General features: G+C 43.2%; 1 pseudogene; it reads left to right on the top strand.

The window, feature by feature from the left end:
• The first annotated feature begins 3,629 nt into the window (after positions 1–3,629).
• Positions 3,630–4,449, top strand: LOC100429001 (ubiquitin-ribosomal protein eS31 fusion protein pseudogene; annotated as a pseudogene).
• The last annotated feature ends 3,440 nt before the right edge of the window (positions 4,450–7,889 follow it).

The following is a 7,889-nucleotide window of genomic DNA, read 5'->3' on the forward strand; positions in this document are numbered from 1 at the left end:
CACACACACACACACACACACACACACACACACACTAGCTGAGTATGGTGTTCCATGCCTGTAGTCCCAGCTATTAGGGAGGCTGAGGTGGGAGGATCTCTTGAGCCCAGGGAGTTGAGGCTACAGTGAGCCATGATAGTGCCACTGCACTCCAGCCTGGGTAACAGAGTGCGAACCTGTCTCAAAAAAAATTTTTTTAAATCCTTTCCTCAAGGTTTAATTAAATAATTAAAATACACAAAATAATATTTATAACATATGTATAAGGAATAAGCTACCATTATCAGCTTAAAAAATCAAACAGTTCTAGCATCTTAGAAGCCTTCTCTTCCTTTCTGGTGATTACTATCCTGAGTTTTGTGCTCATCATCCCCTTGCATTTCTTGATATATATGAACAAACATATGACCTGTGTATCCTTATACAATACCTTGTTTGTTTGTTTGTTTGATTATTGAGACGGAGTCTTTCTGTGCACCCAGGCTGGAGTGCAGTGATGCGGTCTCAGATCACTACAACCTCCACCTACCGGGTTCAGGTGATTCTCCTGCCTCAGCTCCCAAGTAGCTGGGATTACAGATGCCTGCCACCACGCCCAGCTAATTTTTGTATTTTTAGTAGAGACAGATTTTCACCGTGTTGGCCAGGCTGGTCCCAAACTCCTGACCTCAGGTGATTCACCCACCTCGGCCTCCCAAAGTGCTGGGATTACAGGTGTGAGCCACCGTGCCTGGCCTTCTCTTTTGGATATATGCACAGCAGTGGGATTGCTGGATCATATGGTAGTTCCATTTTTAGCTTTTTGAGAAACCTTCATACTGTTTTCCATAATAGCTGTACTAATTTACATTCCCACCAAAAGTGCATAAACATTCCCTTTTCTCTATCTCCTCATCGGCATTTGTTATTTTTTGTCTTTTTGATAATAGCCATCCTAACTGGAGCGATATGGGATCTTATTGTGGTTTTTTGACTTGCATTTCCCTGATGATTAGTGATGTTTAGTTATGCAAAGTTTCCCCTTCTGTAAATAACATCAACTTGTATATGCTGTCCCGTGAACTGCCCCCCACCCCAGTTATGTTTGTGAGAGTCATCCTTATTGATATGCGTGGGTACAGTTAATTCCTTTTTTTTTTTTTTTTCCAGCCTGGACAACAGGCTGGACTCAGATTACAGGCGTGCACCACCACGCCCAGCTAATTTTTAGTAGAGATGGGGTTTCTCCACATTGGTCAGGCTGGTCTTGAACTTCCGACCTCAGGTGATCCACCCGCCTCGGCCTGTAATCCCAGCTACTCAGGAGGCTGAGGCAGAAGAATTGCTTGAACCTGGGAGGTGGAGGTTTCAGTGAGCCGAGATCGCGCCGTTGTACTCCAGCCTGGGCAACAAGAGCGAAATTCTGTCTCAAAAAAACCAAAAACCAAAACAAACAAAAACCATCAAACACTGGGTGAAGGATATGAACAGACATTTCTCAAAAGAAGACATTTATGCGGCCAAGAAACATATGCAACAAAGCTCATCATCACTGATCATTAGAGAAATACAAATCAAAACCACAATGAGATGCCATCTCACGTCAGTTAGAATGGTGTTCATTAAAAAGTCAGGAAACAACAGATGCTGGAGAGGATGTGGAGAAATAGGAACACTTTTACACTGTTGGTGGGAGTGTAAATTAGTTCAACCATTGTGGAAGACAGTGAGGTAATTCCTCAAGGATCTAGAACCAGAAATACCATTTGACCCAGCAATCCCATTACTGGGTATATACACAAAGGATTACAAATCATTCTACTATAAAGAAACATGCACACATATATACACATGCACACGTACTATAAAGACACATGCACACATATGTTTACTGCAGCACTGTTCGCAATAGCAAAGACTTGGAACCAACCTGAATGCCCATCAATGACAGACTGGATAAAGAAAATGTGGCACATATATACCATGGAATACTATGCAGCCATAAAAAAGGATGAGCTCATGTCCTTTTCAGGGACATGGATGAAGCTGGAAACCATCATTCTCAGCGAACTAATACAAGAACAGAAAACTAACCACTGTGTGTTCTCACTCATAAGTGAGAGTTGAACAATGGGAACATATGTACACAGGGAGGGGAGCATCACACACTGGGGCCTATTGAAGGATGGGGAGCTAGGGAGGGATAGCATTAGGAGAAATACCTAATGTAGATGATGGCTTGATGGGTGCAGCAAACCACCATAGCGCTTGTATACCTATGTAACAAACCTGCATGCTCTGCACGTGTATTCCAGAACTTAAAGTATAATAATAAAAAAAAAAAGAAGAAGAAGAAAGCTAGGGAATCTGGCTGTGTGCAGTGGCTCATGCCTGTAACCCCAGCACTTTGGGAGGCCGAGGCGAGACGGGCAGATCACCTGGGGTCAGGAGTTCAAAACCAGTCTGGTCAACAGGGTGAAACCCTGTCTCTACAAAAATACAAAAATTAGCCAGGCACGATGGCTGGTTCCTGTAATCTCAGCTACTCGGGAGGCTGAGGTAGGAGAATCGCTTGAACTCGGGAGGCAGAGGTTGCAGTGAACTGAGATCATGCCATTGCACTCCAGCCTGGGAGACAGAGTAAGACTGTCTCAGGGGAAATAACAAAAACAAAAACAAAACAAAACAAACAAACAAAAAGCAATCAGCATGGGATGCTCACATTCAACAATATTTGGACCCACTGCCCTAGGGTGTCTGCCTGGGAGTGGAATTGCATGGTCATAGGATATGTGCATTTTCAGTTGTAGTGGATATTGTCAAATTGTTTCCCATAACAAATGTGCAAGAGTTCCACCCTCCCGGCTAACACAGTGAAACCCCGTCTCTACTAAAAATACAAAAAAATTAGCCAGGCATGGTGACGGGCACCTGTAGTCCCAGCTACTCAGGAGGCTGAGGCAGGCGTGAACCCAGGAGGTGGAGCTTGCAGTGAGCCGAGATCGTGCCACTGCACTCCAGCCTGGGCGACAGCTCCATCTCAAAAAAAGAAGAAAAGTTCCAGCTGTCTCAGGTCCTCACCAATATAAGGTATTGTCTGATTGTATTATTATTATTTTTTTTTGGCAGCATCAACTCTACCCTTTATGAGGGAATTACGAATTTTAATCTGCTTTTGTTTTTAGTTTCCTTATAATCCTTCTTTATTACCCTTTTAAATGCCACTTTCATTTATCTAAGCCTGCTGCCTTTTCATCTGAGTTTGTTTTCTCCTAATGATTTTTTGTTTCAGAAAGGCCGTGTCTTTCTGTGCCCTAGGCAGAAAAGTTTCCTAACATGTTCCCATTGATCTGACAATGGATGGTTTCCAGTGGTTTGTTCTTCCTCTGTGTCCCAATCATGTATTTTTTTCTTTCTGTATTTTTTTTATAGATCTCTTGATGGTTTTGTTCTCTTAATTCACTCATGCGCAAAATACGATCTGATATTTGTCAACAGGTAGAAGGCGAATTGCCTGTGAATAGTCCCGTGCCTTCTTAGTCCACAGCTGAAGTGAAGTTTGACAAGCACGGATCGAGGTCTACTTCCTTCATTAAAACAGGCTCTCCTTTCCTTTTCGATCCACCCTCTGCGGTGGACCCGCCACCAAAATGCAGATTTTCGTGATAACCCTTACAGGGAAGACCATCACCCTCGAGGGTGAACCCTCGGACACAATAGAAAATGTATAGGCCAAGATCCAGGTTAAGGAAGGAATTCCTCCTGGTCGGCAGAGACCGATCTTTGCTGGCAAGCAACTGGAAGATGGACGTACTTTGACTACAATATTCAAAAAGAGTCTACTCTTCATTTTGTATTGAGACTTCGTGGTGCTGCTAAGAAAAGGAAGAAGAAGTCTTACCCCACTCCTAAGAAGAATAAGCACAACAGAAAGAAGGTTAAGCTGGCTGTCCTGAAATATTAAAAGGTAGATGAGAACAGAAAAATTAGTCGCCTTGGCCGGGCGCTGTGGCTGAAGCCTGTAATCCCAGCACTTTGGGAGGCCGAGACGGGCGGATCACGAGGTCAGGAGATCAAGACCATCCTGGCTAACACGGTGAAATCCCGTCTCTACTAAAAAATACAAAAAACTAGCCGGGCGAGGTGGCGGGCGCCTGTAGTCCCAGCTACTCGGGAGGCTGAGGCAGGAGAATGGCGTGAACCCGGGAGGCGGAGCTTGCAGTGAGCTGAGATCCGGCCACTGCACTCCAGCCTGGGCGACAGAGCGAGACTCCGTCTCAAAAAAAAAAAAAAAAAAAAAAAAAAAAAATTAGTCGCCTTTGTCGAGGGTGCCCTTCTGATGAATGTGGTGTTGGAGCGTTTACGGCAAGCCACTTTGACAGACATTATTGTGGCAAATGTTGTCTGACTTACTGCTTCAACAAACCAGAAGACAAGTCACTGTATGAGTTAATAAAAGACATGAACTGAAAAAACAAAACACAGGCTCACCTGGGATTCTATCGCTCCATGATGCAGCATCTTCTTGCAGCCACAGGTTAAGATCAGAGGTTTTTGGGGGAAAGGTCAGATTCAACTGATTCAGCACCAGGTCTGCCTGCATTAATAGTGGGGGTGGGAGCAAGTTAAAGAACCAGTGGTCTTTTCTGAAAAATAGAGATGATAATAGGGCCCCAGGATTAACTGCACAGAAAGGGCTTAGCGTAACATCTGGCAGATGGCAAACATTTAATAAGTGGTAGCTGTCACCATTATTATTTTATTAGTAGTATATTATTAACATATCGTATGTTTGTATGTATATTATTGGCACATAGTATTATGACCGTTCACCCCACTGCATTGTAAGCTACAATGAAAGTAGGGGTTTTTCTCTATTTTGTTCATTTCTTTATCCTCAGCAATTAGAACAGTGCATGACACATGGTAGACATTCAAGAAATATTTGTTGAATGAAGAAAGTTTTGAGAATTTGGAGAGGTTATAGTAGGAATTGCTAACCAATTCAAAATGTGCCATTTTTGAATCAGAAGTTGGCAGTGTTATTTACAATAGTGACCCATTTGAATCAACCCACATGTCAAATGTCAGGGATTAGCTGAATAAATTACAGTACTTCATAAGCCGGAAGCTATGTCCCCATTGCAAACCATCTTGTGGAATACATTTTGACAGAGGAAAATATTTACTTACATAGTTGGAATTTTAAAAAGGAGGAGTCATAAAACAATATGTATAGTATCATCTCAAATATATAAAAAATGTATGTATATGTATTAAAAAACATGAAAGTAGTATAACTCTTCATAACAATTGTCTCTGGTGGTGGGATTAAAAGCGATTTTAAATTTGCTTCTTTGAGTTTTCTTTTATTTTCCGAATATGTTTGCAGTAAGCATATATTATTCTTGAAATAAGAAAAAATAACATATATATTTTAACAGACATGTACCAAAGATGAATTAAGTGGCATAAATCCCAGGGATGCAAAACAACCATGCAAATCTAGAAAAGTCGGGAAGACTCAAGGATGGTTTAGGTTTCAAGGGAAGTTTTAAAAGACAACAAACTGGATCCTGATTCAGCCAGCATTCTTAGTTGCAGGCAACAGAAATGAACCGGCTGATTTCAGCAGCAAGGGAATCTATTTAGAGACTACAGGGGTAGCTCACAGAATTGCCAGGAGGGCTGGAGGACCCGTGTCAGCAGCTACCCAGCCAGAAACAATGCCCCAAATCCCACCACACAACTGACCCAGCTTCCACAACTGACTCTGGGTACAGCAGCAACTCTGCTGTCCTGGGAGCCTGGTCTTGCCGCTGCCACAATCGTCACCAAAGATCTTACTCTACTCTAAGGGTATTCCTCCACTCAACAGCCTCAGCATCACGTGGAAGCGTCTTAGACATGCGCATTCTCACGCCCCTTCCCTGACCTGCTGAATCAGACTCTGGGGTGGAACCCAGGAACCTGCACTGCAACAAGACTTAAAGACGACTGCAATGGGCACCCACGCTGGAAAAGCACGGCTCCATAATCGCTCATGATTCTTTGCATCATCAGTTATCACTTTGCATCATTCACAGCCCAAGAGGACGCTGGATACGGTGGCTCAAGCCTGTAATCCCAGCACTTTGGGAAGCCAAGGACGGGGGCGGATCACTTGAGGTCAGGAGTTCAAGACCAGCCTGCCCAACATGGTGAAACCCTGTCTCTACTAAAAATACAAAAATTAGCCAGGCTTTATGGTGGGCGCCTGTAATCCCACTAGTAATCCTCCCTAGGGAGGCTGTAATCCTACTAGTGATCCTTCTAGGGAGGCTGAGGCAGAAGAATTGCTTGAACCCAGGAGTTGGAGATTGCAGTGAGCCGAGATCACGCCCCTGCACTCCAGCCTGGGTGACAGAGCGAGATTCCATCTCAAAAAACAAGCAAACCAAAAAAGACAACAACAATAACAAACAAACAAACAACGCAGTCCAAGAGGAATGTGTCTTGATTGACAGATCCTAAGTCATGTGTCTTACCGTCTTGCTGCAAGAGAGACTAGGAAAGAGTATCAGCAATGAAAAGCTTCCAGAGTGAGAGGCAGACGCTGCTTTGTACTGAGACTACGGGGATGAGGGATTCTCAAGACGTAGAGATCGAGCTGAGATGCTGATCTACGAAAAGGAATGACTAGTGGGTCGTAGGAATGACAATTCCAGGGTGTGGAGCAATTAAAGAGACAAGGGTTTTGGCCAAATCAATTCAACAACTGTTTCCAGGCTGATTAAAGAATGTAAACTACAAAGATAACTTTTAAAACTTTTAAGGGAAAACATAGAAGACTACCTTTTTTGTTTTGAGACGGAGTTTCGCTCCTATTGCCCAGGCTGGAGTGCGATGGCGCAATCTCGGCTCACTGCAACCTCTGCCTCCCAGGTTCAAGCGATTCTCCTGCAATCAGGCTCCCAAGTAGCTGGGATTATAGACACCTGCTACCACGGCCAGCTTTTTTTTTTTTTTTTTTGTATTTTTAGTAGAGACGGGGTTTCACCATGTTGGGCAGGCTGGTCTTGAACTCCTGACCTCAGGTGAGCCGCTCACCTCAGCCTCCCAAAGTGCTGGGATTACAGGTATGAGCCACCACGCCTGGCCTAGAAGACTATCTTTTTTACACTAAGGTAGTGAAGGATTTCAGAAATCAGCTTCAAAGAGCATAAACTATAAAGGAAAAAAGCTGCTAATTTTGATTATATTAAATATTAAATCTTTATTATGTTAAAAAACACCATAAATAAAGTAAAAAGACAAGCCAAAGTTTAGAGAATATACTTGTGTCCCTTATAGCTAACAAAAGATTAGTGTCTAGAATATTTTTTAAAATTCTATAAATTAATAATAATAACAACCCAATACAAAAAGTCTGAAGATGTTGTTTTAGTTTTTTGTTGCTGCATAAAAAATTACTCCAAAACTTAAGTGTCTCTTTTTTTTTTTTTTGGAGACAGGGTCTTGTTCCGTTGCCCAGGCTGGAGTGAAGTGGCACGATCAAGGCTCACTGCAGCCTTGACCTCCTGGGCTCAAGCCATCCTCCTACCACAGACTTCCGAGCAGCTGGGACCACAGGTGCATGCCACCACGCCTGGTCAATTTAAAAAGAATGTTTATTTTTTAGAGATGGGATCTCACTATTTTGGCCAGGCTAGTCTTAAACTCCTGGGCTCAAGTGATCCATCCGCCTTGGCCTCCCAAAGTGCTGCGATTATAGGCATGAACCACCGTGCCCAGCCAAAGCACAACATCTTTAAACAACTATTTGTTATTTCACAGTGGGTTAGGAATTTGGCAGTACCTTATCTGGGGAGCTCTATGGTCTCTCAAGAGGTTGTTACCCAAGATGTCACTGGGGCTGTGAGTCACCTGTG

Source organism: Macaca mulatta, chromosome 16, assembly GCF_049350105.2.
Source record: "Macaca mulatta isolate MMU2019108-1 chromosome 16, T2T-MMU8v2.0, whole genome shotgun sequence".
NCBI classification, from domain to species: domain Eukaryota; kingdom Metazoa; phylum Chordata; class Mammalia; order Primates; family Cercopithecidae; genus Macaca; species Macaca mulatta.